At 45.9% G+C, this 18,974-nt stretch overlaps 1 protein-coding gene and 1 long non-coding RNA gene across 2 annotated transcripts in view; one reads left to right on the forward strand and one right to left on the reverse strand.

Annotated features, from left to right (window-relative positions):
- The window catches only part of LMO2 (LIM domain only 2), a 29,760-nt gene extending 15,348 nt beyond the window's left edge, over positions 1-14,412 (reverse strand). The window contains exons 1-2 of the mRNA XM_037019745.2: positions 14,290-14,412; positions 5,435-5,498 (exon numbers count right to left, since the gene is read on the reverse strand). The gene's annotated coding sequence lies outside the window, so the exon portion shown is untranslated. The remainder of the gene's footprint in view (positions 1-5,434; positions 5,499-14,289) is intronic.
- Positions 12,849-18,974, forward strand: part of LOC140844422 (uncharacterized) — a 35,807-nt gene continuing 29,681 nt past the window's right edge. The window contains exon 1 of the long non-coding RNA XR_012122675.1: positions 12,849-13,458. This is a non-coding gene — a long non-coding RNA (uncharacterized lncRNA). The remainder of the gene's footprint in view (positions 13,459-18,974) is intronic.

The following is an 18,974-nucleotide window of genomic DNA, read 5'->3' on the forward strand; positions in this document are numbered from 1 at the left end:
GGAAGATTTTGTTTCTACAGAGATCCCAGCTTTAAAATATTTGGGCACGCATTGATAATTCAGACCCTTTGATGAGCAAGGCAAATGAGAGACAGAGTCAACAGCTCTTTCTTTCACTTCAGCCATCATTAAACCCTTGCCTACCTTCTCTCTTCTGTACCTGACCTTGATCTGACTTGCTGCCCTGAGTTCAAAGGGGGTGTCAGAGCTGGATGAACTGACCCGCTGAGCTGTCCTTGTGCTCTTCATTCATGCTGTCCATCTCCTCTCTCCAGCTACGCAAAGCAGTCCCACTTGAGTGACAAACCAGTGTCTGAGACTCACCACATTCGAAACCCAAACTCCTTCCCGTGCCTTATACCATCTGGTCCCTACCACGCCACTGACCTCTCTAGCACAGTCCCACCACTCTCTCTGCTCAAACTACACTGACTGCTTTTCTATTCCTTAAAACAAACTAAGATGATTTCTATGGAGGCTTTTGTACTTGCTGTTTCCTCTGCCTGATATGATCTTCCTCTAGATCATCCCATGGCCCCCATGTACTTCATCCAGGTCTGTTCAGATGTTCTATCCTTAGAAGAGCCTTTTAAAACCCCACTTCTCATCATTCTCAGTCCCCTTATCCTGCTCTATTTTTCTTTCTTGTATCACCATTACTTATGTACTATACTATGTATGGATTTGTAGTTTTTTGTGTGTTTTGTTTTGCCATTTATTCCCAGTTAGAATGGAAACTCCATGAAGACAGAAATTCTTTGACTTGCTCCCAGTTGTGTCTTCAACACTTAGAATGTGCCTAGCACAGAGTAGGCTCCTAATAGACATTCACTGAATGAATGACCAAAGCTTTCTCACGCCATCTCTCTGGGTTAAAGTTGAGAGGAACTTGAAGATCCCTTGTCAGCCTTGAGCATCACTTTTGGGAGAAGATAAGGGCCCAGATACCATTCAGATTCAGGCTCAAGGGCTTGGTTTGGGAGAGATCAGTGTCTTGGCTCATGAGAACACTCAGATACAGGTGGTATCCAGAAGCAACAAGGCACCTATTTGAAGCTTGATTCTACACTGCAGAGCCCCCAAGCCCACAAGAAGACATGGCTACAGTGAACCAATGTGTAGAATGCAATTGTATGTGTAAAGATCCAGACTTCGAGATAGACAGGCTTATGTTTTAGTTGTGGCTCCTTTAGCTACATGCTTTCGGTAAATTATTTGACAGCTCTGAGCCTCAGTTCCATCATGTATAAAATGGGGATAATTATATCTTATCACAGAGTTTAGGAGTAAAATGAGATCATGCATGTCAAATGCTTAGCACAGTGCTCAATGGGTGGCAGCTATTATTAGAATTAATTAAGCAAAGAGAAACTATCAGAAGAGGATAGTCAACCAGGGCAGTACTTTCTTGGAAGAACATAGGTGGATAAACTGGAGTTCTGCCACAAAGAGCATCCAGCCTAAGCAGGGTGGGTCACCCCCTTGCCTGGGGCCTCTTGCCTTGTTGCACCTGCTGTAAGAACCCCATGGGACATGTGGATTAGGCTTACAAAGACTTGGCCCAGCCTCAGGCTTAGGAGGGAGACAGAAAGATGACACCATGAGTCTGCCCTGGCCATGGCTTTTTACTGGTGGGGTTCTCTGGTCTGAGATCTTGCATTTCAGACAGGCCTTCCACTGAAAAAAAGGTTCAGGCTGCTTCTGGGGAAGCTGTGTTTTCTGGCACTCATATTAAGCTGAAGGCTCTGAGCCTGACAGAGGAAGGCAGTTCTGACTTTCCTGATAACACTTGCCTTCCAAGCTTCAAGCCTCAATGGAAAGGAGTCTTGTCTGTGATACCCCCCAGAAATACCCATTGCTGAGGGAGGTATCCTTCAGTGGGAACCAAGGAAAGAGCTGCTTGCTTCTTTCTGCCAGTTTTCTCTGCTTCCCTTCAGCTGCCCCTCATGTATCTGACTGCCAAACTAACCTGTCTGGAATACTGTTTTTGTCACTGTCACCACTCTGCTCAAGAATTTGCAATGGTTCCCTATGGCCTATGACCATCAGCATATTGCTTAACCTTTTGGGATCTCAATGTTCTCATTTGTATAGAGAGAAGAGGCAGACTGGAAGGTTAGAGCTGCAGCTATATGTGTGCTTCTGTTCTTCTAGCAGATCAAGACTCCACATACTTCCATTAAGGGTAACCCTGCCCACTCCATCAATTCAACTTTATATCTCATACCCCTAGAGCCTGAGTGTCCCACCCAGACGGGCTGAGCCTCCTCTACTTTAATTACCCTGCTTGTGCCCATTTTTATGCATTGTCTTATCCTGTTCTTTCTATCTGGAATGTCTGCTTTGTCTGTGTTTCAAAACTTTGGTGCTAGAATAGTAGAGTGGTTAAGAATAGACGCTTTGAGGATAAATAAATATAGTTTTAAGTCTCTGCTTCACAACTTACTATTGAGGTAATTAACCTTAGGGAAATATCTGAGCTTCGGTGCACACAGTGATAAAACAGAGACAATGATAAACACAGAGTCAGGAGGAATAACTGAGGTAATATATGCAGCAGACAGAGCACAGTGGCTGGCACATTGTAAGTGCTCAGTAAATGGCATCGTTACAGCTGTTAGTAAAAAATGCTCCTCAGTCCTTTCTGCCTCTCCCAACCTGGACCCAGTTCAAGCTATACCTTTACTCTGAAGGTTTCTCTGTCCCCTAAAGCTCATGGTGGTTGATCCCTTCCTGAGTTCTCATAACTCTTGGCACTAGGGCCTGGCTAGGTACTCATTAGACCCTGACTTGAAGGGCAATGATATAACTTGTGTGCAGCATCTTACCACCTCAAAATTGCCTTATGTTCTTGGAGAAGAGAGGCCATGGTTTTTATTTCACCAGCTCCCAGGTTACTGACATTAAAGAGACACGCAATAATTCCTTTTGAATTAAAAGAATCCCATCTATGTTATCAGTTTCCCAGGTCCTAGATTTACATTGGCATTCACCAAGACCTGAGAGTTTTTGCATTTATGAGGAAGGTCACCCCAGAATCAGAATTAAAGCTGGCCCATGCATTGTCAGTCACACACTTCTTAAAAACCTGGTAACTAAAGCTATAAAATTCTCAGAAGAAAACACAGGGAAAAACCTACACAACATTGGATTTGTTAACGGTTTTTTAAAATATGTCACTAAAAGCACACACAAAAAAATTTAAAAAGGTAAATTTGACTACATCAAAGTCAATAACTATCAAAGGGCATCAACAGAGTGAAAAGGCAAGCCATGAAATGGGAAAAAACATTTGCAAACCATATATCTGATAAGAGGCTACTATCCAGACTATATAAAGATCTCCTATCATTCAACAACAAGAAAATAAACAACCCAATTTTGAAATGTGCAAATACACATTTCTCCAAAGAAGATATACAAATGGCTGCTAGCTAAGCAGATGGAAAAATGTTCAGCGTCACTAATTATTAGAAAAATGCAGATCAAAATCACAATGAGATACTTCACATCCATTAGGATGGCTTTTATCAAAAAAGCAGAAAATAACAAGTGTTGGTGAAGATGTGGAGGAACAGGAACCCTTGTGCCCTGCTGGTAGAAATGTAAAGTAGTGCAGCTACTAGGAAACACAACCTGTAAGTCCCTCAAAAATTAAAAGTAAAATCACTATATGATCCAGCAATTCCACTTTTGGGTATATGCCCCCAAAGAACTGAAAGCAGGGGGACTCAAACAGATATTTGTGCACCCACATTCATATAGCAGTATTATTTACAATAGCCAAAAAATGGAAGCAACCCAAGTGTCTATAGATGAATGGATTAAAAAAAAGTGGTATATGCCCACAATGGAATATAACTCCACCTTAATAAAGGTAGGAAATTTTGATACGTATACTACAACATGCATGAGTCTTAAAGATACCATGCAAAGGGAAATAAGCCAATCACAAAAGGACAAAAACTATATGATTCCATTCATATGTTGTGCTAGAGTAGTCAGATTTATAGAGACAGAAAGTAGAATAGTGGTGGCCAGGAGCTGGGGGAGTGGGGAGAGTTACTGTTGAATGGTTACAGTGCTTCAGTTTGGGAAGAACAAAGAAGTGCTGTAGATGGATGGTGGTGATGGCTGCACAGCAGTGTGAATGTGCTTAATGACACTGAACTGTGCACTTGGGCCTAGTCAAATGGTAAATTTTATGTTATGTATATTTTATCATACAAACACACACAAAACTGTTGAAAATTCAAGACCATCTAGGTGCATGTCTGCCAACATGCAGAATTTTGTCTGTTATTTCAGGAGCTCGCAGTCTTCTCAGGTCATCTGTGGACCCATTTAACAACCCAATGTTATGGTGAAGCCAGTCCCATGAACTCGGAGATATTCTTCAGGTCCTCCAGTGGTAATTCCTGCCCACCTAGGCCTCTGTCAGCAGTGCTGTTCCCCAACTTCCAGATGACTATCTTTGCAGGGGCCCACTTGGCTCTAAGCACAGGGGAAAAGGGTGCAATTTGCTATTATGCAAGAACACATTCTTAAAGCAACTCAGTGATCTTATAGATCTCTATCTGCCCTCACCTCTGAGAATCCCAGAGTTACCATGGAGCAGGCACAGGCTCCAGTTTGGGTGGTGGTGGCAGGGTGGGATCATATAAGTAGAGCATCTTTAATGCCCCTTCAGGCCACAGCCCTTTTCAAAGGCCCCAGGGCTGCTGTGGGCCAGCTCAGTTCCCATCAAGCTTTCAGGCTACAGTGCTTCCCATCATATTGCAGAAGGACGCCTTGGGTCATATCTTGCAAGGAAGAGCTGTTGAATAATATTCCATTTGTATTTCCTGCATGGCCCTTCATCTGGAAATATCTTTTATCTGGCAACTTTTGCAAAATGAACTGAATCTTAAAGGAAGTCCTGGCAGGTTTATGCTGGCTTCTCTATCATTCCAATAAGTCATTTCCATTCTAACCTTCATGAGGGTCAAGTAATCGTGACTTGGTATCAGAAACAGGACTGGCATGGAATGGCAGCTAGTCTTTCTTGCCCTGAGGCATTTTTTTAACCCTGAAAATACCCACTTGGAAGGCAAGAGTGAAATCTAGAAGACTATTATACACATTCCTTCTCAGCTCAAATGTTACTTCTTTAGGGAACCCTCCCAACTGAGCCCCCAGTGACTAGATCAGGATGCACAACTATAGGATCTCACTCCCAGGTTAAGTCACAGTTAATGATTGTTCTCATATTGTAATTTGATATTTGGTGATTGCTAAGGACTGTTTGACTTCCCCAGAGACTGCAAGCGCCTTCTGCTCAGAACTGAATCCAAAAGCTTAGCCCAGGATCTAGTTAGTAAGTAATAAGTACCCTGAAAAATATTTATTGAAGAAATGAATGAATGAACAAATGAGTGAATAAAACTCATCTTACCTGCCTCTCCACCAGTTACTTCAAGTCCAGGTTGAAAAATATCTTCTTTTCAGAACTGCAGTTACTGAAAGAAAATTAGAGGAACTTTCTGGTAGGTAGCTAGAAGTAGAATGGAGAGAGAGGAAAGAATTCTTTATCTTCAGTTAGAGAAATGTTTCCACAGGTCCTCGATAAACTAGGGACAAATATCCCCAGGGCTCTCTGATAGCCTGAGTGTCCTTGATAGCGTGGCTGGGTGGGGCAGGCGGAGCTTTGGCATCGGGGCAAAGGGATGGATTCTAACGGTTTCTTCACTGGTTGAAAAGGCTGCTTCCTGCCTAACTTTTTTTTTAGTTCGTTATGTACCAGCTCAGCTTATAAATGTGAAAAAGTGGCCTGCTTCTCCAAATGTGTGGGGGCCGGTGTTTCTGGAGCCCTCGGATCACTGCTGCTGTAGCCTTTCAGCTGGCGGCTCCCACCCGTGTGAGTAGGAGAGTGCTCTGTTTGTGTCTCACACTTTGCAAATCTCACATCCCTTTGGGTCTCATAAATGCCCCCCCAGATTAAAAAGGGCAAGTAGCCAGGCTCTCATTTAATAGGGGAGGTAATTAGGCCAAAGCCCTTTTAAATCTAAAACCTGACTAAATTAGACAGCCATAGGACACTTACTCATTGAACACTGGTGTTCCTGTTCACAAGAAGGTCTTTTGAAAATTTATTTTTCAAGAGGAAGAGTTTCAGCAGGCAAAAATCAACTCAGAGGCCATATTAATTACCTGGCATTTGCTGGATTTGTCTTTTGAGTAATTCAGACAAAAGATAATAGTTAGGAATAGATGAGCCTGTTGCTATAAATAACAGCCACCTTTTATTGAGCATGTACTATGTGTACCAGGTATTTTATATGTTTTATCTTTTTAATCCTAATAACGACCTTCTGAGATCTGTAGTAGTAGTAGTAGTCCAGTTTTGCCGATAAGGAAGCTGAGGGTCAGAGAAGTTTGATAAGTTGTTGAGGGTCACCCAACTACATCACTCTAGGAATAGGGATTTGAACCGAGGCCTCCTGACTCCATACCCTCACTCTAACTCCCCATATCAGTGTCTCCCAATTTCCTGCCTTTACTTGTTAACCACACGTATTCTTAGGCCCACAACAAATCAACTGGATCAAAGTTTCCAGGGACCATTCCCTGGACACCAGCCTGAAACAATCTCCTCCCCAGGCACTAACCACTACTTCATTTTCATTGTACTTATTACTTCCTGGTATTTTTTCATTTACTTATTTGCTTATTGTCTTTCTTTCCCACTAAGTGACAAATTCCCTAAGTGCCTGGGCAAGGCACCCAAAGTTTGATCTCCCAACTACTAAATAAGGAATAGTACCTAGTAAGTACTGAGTGCATATTTATTGAGTAAATTAGTAGACATTGTCCAAAGCCCTGTATTAAGAAGGATTCTGAATCTGGACTGAGGTTCTGGAGGATAAGAATCATCATTGAATACTAGTGTCTCCCAAGGCTGTGGGATGAGGAAACATTGGCACACATGCCGTGTACTTGCCATCCCAGAGACAGAAGCTCAATCCCAAGAAAATTAAGTGCAAGATGACACAGCAAGTCAGTAGGAGAGCCAGGCATAAAGTAGTCCCTTCTTTCGAGGACCTTTATGTCTTACTTGGAAAATCTAAACGTGTACATATATAATGGAGAAAAAATATATGATCAACAGTGAGGTGCTGACCAACACTGCAGTCAGATTGGACTAAGGAGAAATTAGAGGGGGAACGGGCACGAGAGGTTTTCTGGAGGAAGTAGAACTTGAGTTGCCTCTTGATGAGTGAATACCTGAGAATTTCCTTTGTGCCAGACTTGTACTATGAGCTTTAACTAAGGTGGGTATTTTTGACCCTCTTACAACATGCCACTGAAATACATAATGCAATCATAACTTTATATATGAGGAAACTGAGTCACAGAAAAGCTAAGGACTTGCTCTAGGTCACAGAACTACTAAGGATTGAGTAGGGATTAGCAGCTAGTGATTTTCAAAATCAGCTCTCCTAACCAACCCAGTAAGCAGAGCAGGTGTGGCTGGTAGGAAACAGCCTAAAGTAGAGTCTGGGTGTGGGGTCAAGAGTTGGAGGTGTAGTTCTAGGGTAGTGATGGACTAATGACAGGTTCAGGTAAACTTTTGCTGGAATATTGTTACAGTCCAACTTGGCGACCTGTTTGTGCTTCACTGAGAGTCTCAGGTGCAGCTGCTGTTGATGGTATGTGGGCTGACAGAGGCATGGACATGCCCTCTGCTGCATCTGCTATCTTCCAAGTGCCATCATATGGTGGGCCCTTAGCCCCACCTCTCCACCCCCCAAATGTCACTCTTAGATCTAGGGTAATGGGCAGGAAATGGCTCATCGCCTCCAAATGGGGACTGTGACCTGCAAGGTCCAACCATGGGGCTGTCAGATGAATGGTGAGGAGGCTGTCAGAGTTCGTACACTGTGCAGGAGAGTGTGGACATCAGGAGGGGGTTACCTAGGGGAGTGGGACAGGTGAACCAGGTTCCCTTTGGGGTTCTGAATCACTCATGTTCCTTTAATATCTGGGCCAGCAGAAGGCTAGGTGTCCTGCATACTATGAGCCTAGGAAGACACAGACATTGACACATGCATAATCTGGACTCATGGGCTGGGGACCAGACTTGATAACATCAGTCATTGTCTTGTGCATCTCCACTTGGATAGGACAAGGCAAGACCTAGGGGCCAAGACCAGTGCCATTGGTATTGATGGTTTCATGGGCCGTTTCATGAGCTAAGGGTCATCTTGCATGGTGTAAACAAGTGGGTGGCTTGTTCATGGGGGCAGAGCATTCCTGAGTGTTGAGGTCCAGCTGTTGGGATGTGGCCTTGACCATTTATACCTACAGATTAGCTTGGAGTTAGCCTCAACTGGTAGGCTTGCTTGGGAGGTGCAGGAGGGGAAGTTTTAACCAGTATGGGAATGGAGTTTATTGTCCCAATGTGGAAGTTTGGGGAGGAGAGAGTTATAATTTTGGGGGTCTGTCTGGTGTCCACCCCTGTCCAGTGTGTGGCACATGCTGGGTGGGGGATCCCCAAGGGGAAGATGTCTGTGTTCCAGAAAGGGGCACCTTGGTAGATGATGTGGCACCCAGCTAGTTATCCTCTAACCAGGTGAGATGCAGCAGCTGACTGGCCTGGGGTCATCACCTACAGGGCAGTGTTTGGCTCCCTGGGCCAAAGCAGCTCTTGAGCCACACCCAGGTCATGGAGGCATGGACTGCAGTAAGGAAGGCTCTCACAAAGATGTGCGAAGTAGATGTGCTTAAGGGTACCTTCACCTATGTGCTGGGCAGCCAACTGGTTGTGGTAACTATGGTAAAGGTAATTTAGGGTGGGGGGGCACCAAGAGTGGAGGCCACATCCTTTTTTGTCTTTCCTAGTGACTGCTTGGGATAAATGTAATATGCCTGGCCTCTGGTGTTGGTGGAGGGAGAGTTAGACACTCGGAACAGATAGGGTGTCACTGTGGGTGCCGTATTGCCCAGGTGTCCTGCCATTGGGAAGGAAACCATGTTCCAGACTGAGGCCATCAGCCTTCTCAGGTTCAGCCTGCTGGTGATAACCGAAAGGGTCCATAATAACATTTTCAGGTTTTTAGGCTGTACATTAGCACCTGAAGCTGACTGCTTAAAATGGTAGGGGGCATCTGCTTGCCACAGCTGTGAGTGGCTGTTCTTGCTTTGACATCCTGATGGGGAGTACCCTCAGGCAGGCTATTTTAGAATGTTCATGATGGAAACCAGGGTCTCTTTGGCATCTTTCCTAGATCCAGATGGTGGTAGATGTCAACCTGGGTGCTAATACTTCCCTGTGAGAAGGGCCCAAAATAGCCAGCCTTTAAATCCTTCTTAGGTCCCATCATAGGGGATGTTTTAGGATATGGTGATGCCTGCTTTTCAGGCTGGTAGAGCAGTAATATCAGGGATTTTGCTGTTCTATTATCTGCTTATTATCTGCCTTTAGTCCAGGCACCAATCCTCTGTGGATTGAGCTCAGATTGAAAAAGGCTAGAGGAATTGAGGATTGGGGGAGCTTGTGACAGATAGCTGGGCATGGCACTCCATGCCTCGGGACCTGGATCTCCTATCAGAACGACTAAAGGCAAAATGAAGGCATTTTGTTCTGGGTGAGGGGCCCAAGGGAGCAGTATCAGGGGAGATTAGAGCAAAAAAGGAAACTCATTTGAGAACCCACATGCCATTTTATTGCTTTAAGAGACTCCTTTATTGTGGAATCCATGCTGGTATAGTAGGATGGGTAAGCCAGTAATATACACATATATGTGTCCACCAGGGTTGGAGCATGTCAGGTGGCCATGGAAACCTGCGGTGAGGGTGCTTTATAATCAGTTTGTCACTGGGAGTGAACTTAGGCTCCTCAGTCATTCTGCTGGGGATGACAAATTGCACCCAACTCTTTCTCCACAGGCATTCTGTATTCCTGGGAAGGCCGTAGGCTATGGGCAGGAAAGGTAAATGCAGCGCCGCAGTGGGGAGATCCTTGAATGTCAGCCTCCAATAATGAGCCACCAGTCCTTTGGAGCCTGCTGGGCAGGGAAGGGATGTGGCTGGGGTTGCGTTTGGCTTGGACTGGTGTGGGAGAGGCAGGAGATGGGTGACTATTTGAGGAGGTTCCGCATCATGAAGGGTTGAAGCAAGCAGGTGTGGGGCAGAGGGGACTCCTGGGAGGGCAAGGGCAGGAGGGTCCCTGCATGACTGGGTAAGACTTGTCCTCAGGAGACAAGGGAGGAGCTGCCTTGGCAGAATCGTCGACAGCAGCCCACCTGGATTGAGCATTTACTCTATGCCAGACCTGCCCAGGGTTAATGCCTTATCCACTCCTCACAGTAAGCCTGTGGGGCGTGAATGGCTGGCCTCCTGCTTCTGCACATTCACACAGGCCATTCCTCATGCAGCTGCCAGGCGGAGCCTCTTACAGCCTCCATCAGATCATCCCACTCCCGTGCCTGGAGCCTCCAGAGTTTTCCTTCCTGCCCGGACTAAAAGCCAAAGCCCTGCAAGGCCCTCCATGTCCAGCCCTCACCATCCACGTGCCCTTTGTGCCACACACGCTCCCTCTCTTGGCTTCAGCCACACTGGCCTCTTTGTTGTTCACCAAACTAGCTTTAGGGCCTTTGCTCTTCCCTCTCCCTAGAACATTCTTCCCCAGATGTTGGGGAAGATGTCTCCTTATTAAAAGGCCTTCCTTTGTCACCTGGATAAGACCTGCACGACCCCAACCACCCCACCTTTCCCCCAACTCTCTGTTATTTTTTTCCATAAAACATGCCACTGTCTGACACAGTAAATGTTTACTGGCTTCTTTGTTTAGTGTCTATAATCCCTCTCCAGTTTTTAGGTGCCATTCAGGCAGGAACAATGTTTGTTTTGTTCACATCTCTGTATCTCCAAGGTGTAGAGCAGTTCCTCACGTATTAGGTGCCCAATAAATACTTACTAAATGGATGAATAGTGTGTATTATTATCCTGATTTGGTGAAAGGGGAAACTGGGGCTCCTAAGGGGTAAGTATCTTGTCCAGGCAGGACAGGCAGTAGTTGCAAAAGCCAGTATTCAAGCCCAGAGAAGTCTGACCACAAAGCCTGCTCTTTTCCATGAGGGTACAATACTCCCAAGAAGTTTTGGACCTTTTTAACTATGAAAATGGGTCTTTCATAAACAGAAAGGGGGAACTTCTGGAGAAGGACAAGTCTGGGTGGTGATAGGGGAGAGATGATGAATCCATTTTGGGCCCTGCTCTCCCCTTAGTCCAGTTGGATGTAAGAGCCCACGGGCAGCCATTTGAGTATTTTCTGTGTGCCAGAGGCTGCGCTGGACATGAAGGATTTAAAAGTAAGACACAGCTCCCACATTGAGGAGCCCACCACCTATCACGGGCCCACGGCCTGATTTCATGGAACAGGAGCCAACCACCAGCCTAATGAGAGCTTGGAGGTGGGCATGCAGCCAGACTCTCTGAGCCAGGCACTGGCCGGTAGCAAGGTCTCACTGTCCTGTTCATTTGCTCAACATAGTCACTGAAGACTTAGGTTGCACCAGACAAAGTGGTGATGTTAGAGATACAGAAATGGGTCAGGCAAAGGCCTATCCTCAGGAGCTCACAGAAGTGAAGAGGTGGCAAATGCCTCCCTCTTATTCATTCATTCCTCAGCTAGAGAACAAGTGGCCACCATGTGCCAAACACTTGTAGACTCTGGATATAAAACAAGGAACAAAGTCCCCCCCTACACTCAAGGGACTTGCAACTAGTTGCGAGCAATTATAAGTGGTATTATTACTATTATTAACAATAACAATGATGACTAACAAGGGCTAAGTGCCAGCCACTGTCAAAACACTTCCATGGTTTATTTCATTCACTCCTCACAGTGAGCTATGGTTAACACTATGTTACAGATGAGCAAATTGAGGCTACCATCTTCCCAGGGTCTATAACTTTCTGGGAGCACAAGGAGAGCATGATCAACTTCACTGATAAAGTCAGGAAAGATCTTAGGGAGACTGAATTTTTCAGGTGGGATCTAAGGCAGTGCAGGCTTTCTCTAAGCAGAAACACTGGGGCAAGGGCCTGGAACCACGAAAGTGTAATACCCCCTTCTACAAAGAGTAGTTGTGAGAAGTTGACAAGATATGATATGTAAAACGCTAGCACAGTACTTTCAAATGTCTGCCCCCCTTCACTGGTCCCCAGGGTGGTAGGACTGTGTGGCCACTTGCCCTGTGCACCTGTGTTTTAAAGACACACCCTTCAAGTTATATCCTCCTTGGAGGCCAAGACCTCTCTAAGGTACTCCATTATGATCCCTTGCCCTCAATTCAGAATTGGAGTGTGTTTGAAAATGCTAGCAAGGGCAGTGCCCCCACCTCTTCATTGCATAAGGTCATTGTGCAAACACACACACACACACATATTCACAAACACATACACACAGAGTTGCTGGGGAGATCATGGTAAACACCAGCTTCTCTTTTGGATCAAAATAACTGAATAGTCTCCCTTAGTGGCTGGTGTAGAGGAACAAATTAGATGGGTAAATTAGCAGTTCCTGGAGCCATTAGCAACCCCCCAGCTCACTCAGGGAGTGCCTGACTCACCACGGGGCCTCTCTAAGTCATGGCCTGTGAATAGACGTTTTTCCTCCCTCAGACAGAGAAGCCAGGCTGCCCAGAACACCATGGGGGATGCTTGAAGGCTTGTACCCCTTTCAAAATGGTTTCATTTTAAAAGACAAATTTAATTATGACTGCTGGTTCTTTGAAGAAGAATAAAAAAGTTCCCTTGCAATACTCTGTTCATTAGAGAGTTAATCAAGCCTACTCACCAGCCGATGATGTAATCTTGGTGGCTTCCCTGATCAGACCTAGGCTGCCTGCCCCACTGATGCCTTCTCAGCTAATTGCTCTGCTTCACACCTGTTCCTTCTCGGGAGGCCCTGGAACCCTAGTGCCTGATGCCTATGCCACCTCCTCTCTTTGCCAGGATGTCCCGCAGGCCCTTGTGGACAGCAAAGCTTGCCACAGCCTAGGGCCAAGGGGGGTGTTTCCTTTTCACTTTTGCTGAAGACCAGTTGCTGTTATTTGAGAGTGTTGCAAACCCATGATTCAGAGGGCCAGGCCTGTCAGTGGCCTGTCTCATCTGATAGGGTAGAGCCTTCGCCCTTGCAGTGAGTTCTCAAGAGAGATGTGCTGTGTGTGGAATCCCGAGGTCTTCAAGGGAGGTCATCTATGCTGTGCCAGGCAGCAAGCATATGACGGCCCATATCCTAACCCAGACCGTCATCCTCTGGCTTAGAAAGTAGAGAAGACTCATGAACCACTGCTTTAAGCCAGGTTCAACTGACCCTACAATTCCAAGAAGCCATCTTTAACCCTGTTCATGCACAGCTCTCCTTCCGTCCCAGACTCCTCCCTTCGAGTCTCTCCCCTGCACCATCAGCCTGTAAGTATTTACTTTCCCTCTTGCCCAGTGCAGCACTGTATTCCTTAGTCCTGTAACGAGATGCTGCAGGCTGTACCAGAAAGTTTGGAGGGTCACACAACCTGGATTTGAATCCTGACTCAGCCACTTCCTAGCCAGACTAACTTAGGTAAGCTACACAGCCTTTCAGAACCTTGGCACCCTCATTTCTAAAACAGAACAACTGTACCCACTTTGCAGGATTTTGTGTAGATTAAATGAGGTAATAAAAGAAAAGAGCTCATAAGCACAAGTGCCAATATTGCATTACCCATGCAGGATAGGCTTATCCAGCAATAATTCCAGGGTGCAGATTTGATCACCTCTTAATTAGATGTTAAATTCTTACTTGGTTCTTCCTTTGAATTCCTCAAGGCCTGAAACAGCTATTGACATGTGGAAGCCACTCACAAGTAGTTGGGTCTTTATTAGCTGAGTAAAGGAGACTTTGTCTCTCCTTTACCTTGTCTTTACCACAAAGCCCTTACCAGCTGCTCTCCCAGACCTGCCTCTTTGATCCTGGGCTTTGTGGCCACTCCAGGCTCTCCTTTCCTTGTGCTCCACTCCCTAGTAGCCCACTGACTCCTAAAGCCCTGGTCTCTGGGCTGTTGCTTCCATCCCCTGAAATGCGGCTTCTCTGTAAGGCTTGTCTGTCAGTAGCCCCCCTGCCTGCATCGTCTGTCTGCTGAGCCAGGCTCCATCCCAGGGTGACATGGTTTCCCCAGGCCTCCCCTCCAAGTCTCTTCCAAGCATTAGCAGCCCACCCTGGTCCAAAGATATCTTTTACAGCTGATCCCTGGTGGCACCTCCTACCTTCCAATTAGGAGCTTGTCAACACCCCGGCCATCACTCTTCCTGCAGTGGCTGACAAACAGGCGCCCGCCGATCCTGCTCTGGGAGAGCAAAGCAAAATTTTTTCCACAGTGAAGATGGTTCTGAGCACAGGAATTGGAATCTAGGTGAATCTGAATCTTTCCACCATCTCATTTTGCAAGGTCTCATCCTCTTCGAATGTGCAGCACCAGCACAGTGCTTGGTTCGCAGTAGGTGCTCAACAAAAGGTCACCCATGAATTGACAAGGCTAGTGAGCCCCCTTTCTCACTGCCTGTGAATGTCCACTTCATTTCTTTCTCTTGTACATGCAAGTAAGAAAGTTAGGTCAGAACTAATATTTCATAATCTGTGGTTGAAAATAAATTTATATCAGAACAGAGAAATGCCTGATCCCTTTGTCCTCCCTCTTCCATCTTCTCGAAACCTTAGGATCATGGTGAAGCTCTGTAAAATGCAGGGCCATTTTCAGAAACAGGAGCTGACGAAGGAAGTATGACACAATCTAACATTTTTCTTATCTGGCCGTGTGGTCTGGTGGTTTGCACAGGGGCTCTGCATGTCGGAAGTCTGGCTTTCTATTTCTGGGGCTTAAGGGAAACCATGTAACAACAGTCTTTGCAGTCCCAGGCGCCCTTGCTTTCTCTTTCTCTTGTTCCCTGTAACCAGACGGAACTGCACTGCCCTTCTGGCCCCTGCTCTGGCCTCGGTGGATGCTGTGAGGCTGAGTGGCGAACAGATGAAAGATAATCCAGAGAAGTGGAAAGTGAGGGTGATGAGCCAGGGAGCGGTTTGGGGCTGAGAGTATGAAGACACAATAATGACTGAGTTAACCACATCAAACTAAACCTCTTCTCCTGCTACAACTTGTGAGCCGGAAATGAAATCGCCAGAGCTTTTGGGGGGTGGGTGGTAGAGATTGTCACTTGGGCTAAGGGGCACCCTGTGTGCCTGGAAAAGGAAGTGGGGAGGTATTACCCTTGTATTGCCCTCCAGGGAGCAAATCCAGAAGTCGGGAACTGGGGAAGTCCTTTGATCTGAAATAGAAAAGTGGTGAGGGAGACCGAGAGAACCAAAGGGGCAGCAAACGTGATGAAGCCAGCAAGGGGCAGCAAGGAAAGGAGGGGATGAAGAAGCAACCTTCAGAAGGGCAGAGAATGAATGACAGTGACGCCTGTTGCCTACTGCTGGCCTAGAACGGTTCATCCAGCAGCGTGGGAAAGGCCTTCTGAGGGAGCGTCTGTGTCAGATCAGCCTAGCAGAGCTAGAAGCTTGAATCTCCTAGGAATGCCAGTGCACCCCAGACTTCAAAGCACGCTGAGATTTGAAAAGACTTGAAACTGATAGAAAACTTTTAGCATTTGATCAATCAAATTTTCCCACTATAACTAGGCAAGTGCTGGGGCTATATCTAGAAAGAACCGGGCAAGTTGGGGGAAAAAAATCATTTAACATGCCATTTCCTTCCTCTTTTATACTCCGCTGGTCTTTAGGTCTCAATTCCTGCTACTGTAGTTGTTGTTCTAACAACCAGGAAGCTCTGAGACCTTTTGGGTTATCTTTAGAGTGACGCCCTGCAGAAGTTGTAGGCTAAGCCTTGAGCTGGGCAATTAGATAGCATTTGCCATGGGCTGCCTATTGCTTTGGGGTTCTGGGTGTTTTCTCTACCAGTGTGGCTCAAACAGTATGTTTTCCGGGTTAGTTGTATGTGCACTTTGCAGAGTCTCAGACTATGGTGGGAATATGGGGTTCTATGAGATCCCAGTGGTAACACACAGAGAAGGCCAGCTATATTGTGTGATTTGGGATACTTTATAGAAAAAAAACAATCCCTCTGGAGGGGCAACACTCAGAAAACACTATTAGCTTTGTAGTCAGAAAAACCTGGATTTGAATTCTGGCTCAACCCCTCACTTAGGCAAGCCACTTACTCTCTCCACCTCCACTTTTCATCCATAAATGTTGATTATAAAACCTTCTCCAGGGTGTTGTGAGAATTTAATAAGGTATACAATTGGCATAACTTTTGGCACATAGTAAATCATAATTTATTGCCCCTCTGTCCCAAAATACATCCTGAGACTTAATTTTTAAGTATTAAAAAGAGGTTTTCATTGTGGAGAGTTCTCTCCAGCCTGTTGATATGTATGCAGAAAAAACTTTTGACTGGCGAAGGCTAGCCAAGTGGCAGAGCCCATTTCAGGACAGTGACCAAGACCAGTGATGTCCTTCTGTCAAGTGGAGCCTATCAAATGCTAACAAGGACCCCACACTGCTTTACCAGGAAGCAGCAAAGCTCAAAGCACTTGTCTCATTTTCTTTCCAATATGTTACCATCTTGGTATAACAGATAAGGTGGCTTAAGCTGGGTCCTGATACATCAGAACCAGTCTGGAGGGCCATGGGGGCCCCTCTGTACCCCAGGATCTAATTACCTGCAGGACCAAGTACAAGAAAAGGCAAAGCTGAGGGGCATTTGTCTCATTCAAGGCCAACAGGTAACAGCAGATGGAGGGAGAGTATTCCTGAGGACAGCTCTAGGACCTTCAGTGGAGTCCTAGAACAAAAGAGCTATAAAAAGAAAAGATGTGGAAATGGAATTGAAAGCTTTTCACTGAAATATCCATGAGACAGCAAGACACAAGGCACTGGGGCCAGCTGCTTAGCTGTGAACAAAGAGGGCACTGGTGGCTTCAGAAGACGGTGCCTGAAACGCCAGTTTCACTTGCTTTGGCATTGGGCCCAGGCAACCAGTTTTTTTTCTGATTTCCTACCCAGTGAAGTTAAGATTTGTTTAGTTTTTATTTTGAAGCCATAAAAATGTTAATATTTTGTAAGACTATGAAATACATCCAGAAAAATACAACACCAATGCTCTGATTCATTACTTCTCCAAATCAGAGCAATCTCTCATCAGTTTATAAAAGAACATATTTAAACTGACATAGATACTAGTATTTTGTCAAGATTCACTAATATTAATCTATAAAGATTATGTACTGAAAACAATAACATATATAAGGAAGCTGCAATTGATTCTAAGGTCAGTGCCTTGTGGGGGCATTTCTGAGTGATGGTCAACACCCAGAATGTGCTTACCTGGCCCAGAAGCTTACTTGGCTCCCAGGTGTGCTTACCTGGCCCAGAAGCTCCCAGAGGCAGGAGCAGAGGGAAGCCTGACTCTACTTGCAGAGAGATCACGGAGGACAGTGGTGGAAGCAGAGCTGCTGCTGGCCTACATGATGCCTTTGTAAGAACTGGAAGAAACTGCCCTTTCCTCTGAGCAGACATAGCCACATCGGGGTGCACACCTTGGCGGGCAGGAAACAAGGTATATTTCAGCCCAGTTCATCCATGCGTTTGCACAACCACAACAGTGGCCTGTGTGGGAGCTCCCATTTCATGGGCTAAGGATAGGACTTAAGGTGAGGGCCTTAAGGGTTCCCTCTACACACTCAAAGTTATCATCGTAAGTTCAATGGCTGTGTTGTCCAATTTGGAAGCCACGGAACATTTATAGCTCTTTAAATTTACATTAAAATTAAATAAAACCAGAAGTTTCATCCCTCGATCATACAAGTCATGTTAGGTGCTCAACAGCCACATGTGGCCAGTGGTTACCACATTGGACAGTGTGAAGATAGAACATTTCCATCACAGAAAGTCTTCTTGGATAGCATGTTCTATGGGATCAGTTCCATTAGCTGCTTCTGAGTCTAGACCAGCTCACCTTTCTCACCTCCCTCTTGCCACTCCCCATCATAGACCACATTCTCCAGCACTTCAGACCATTCATTATGTTCCCAATATTCTGGGTCATATACAACCACCAGATTTTCTGTTCATGTGGCTCCTCCTTCCTAAAATGTCCTTCCTGTCCCAATAACTGCCTAGCCAATAAGATCCTGCTCACCCTTCAAGGCCTAGATCATAGGCCGACAACCTATATCCCCTAAGTGGACACTGTTTCTCTTTAGAGTTTCCAGAGCTACACTCTCATCTCATAGCATCTTTGGCACTGATTCTAATCAGGTGTTTGCCTGTCTTGTTTCCCCTGTGCTCTGGGTGCTCCTGAGGGCCGGCTCCTGCCTTATCGTCTCTGTCTCCAGGGCATGTGTGGGAAAGACCTGCAAAGTTGCATCTCTGAAAGGAAGCTTCTTGAACATTATCACTAAGGCTCTGGGTGGGACAATTGTGTAATAATATTTTTAGACATGATACTTTGAACTTTGCAGTGGTGCCTGGCATTCACCTTCTTGGAGCCTCAGAGCACTGTTAGATGGGCACTATTTTCCTCAGCTCCTGGAAGAGGGAACAGAGGCTCAGAGATGGTCAGTCATCCAAGATGACTTAGCTAGAAATGGCAGAGTGACAGTTGGACAGAGGTCTTCCTGCCTCTAGTGGCCAGACACTGGGATACCTCTCACGTGAGGGAATGGTCTGTGGACATGGCCTGGTAGACGTTAGGCAGGAGCTAAAGTGAGGGACTCCAGTGAATCAGAGGGTTCAGGGTGGCTGCACATGGACACATGTCCCTGCTCACCTACACCTTCCTGCCCCAGGGGAAGACTTGTTCCTGGGAGGCTTTTACAGGCTTCATTCCTTTGGACAGGGCTGGACCAGGCCAGGGACCCCTATTTGTCCCCTCCTTTTCCTCCCCATCTTG

The sequence above is a fragment of the Manis javanica genome, chromosome 11 (assembly GCF_040802235.1).
Source record: "Manis javanica isolate MJ-LG chromosome 11, MJ_LKY, whole genome shotgun sequence".
Classification (NCBI taxonomy): domain Eukaryota; kingdom Metazoa; phylum Chordata; class Mammalia; order Pholidota; family Manidae; genus Manis; species Manis javanica.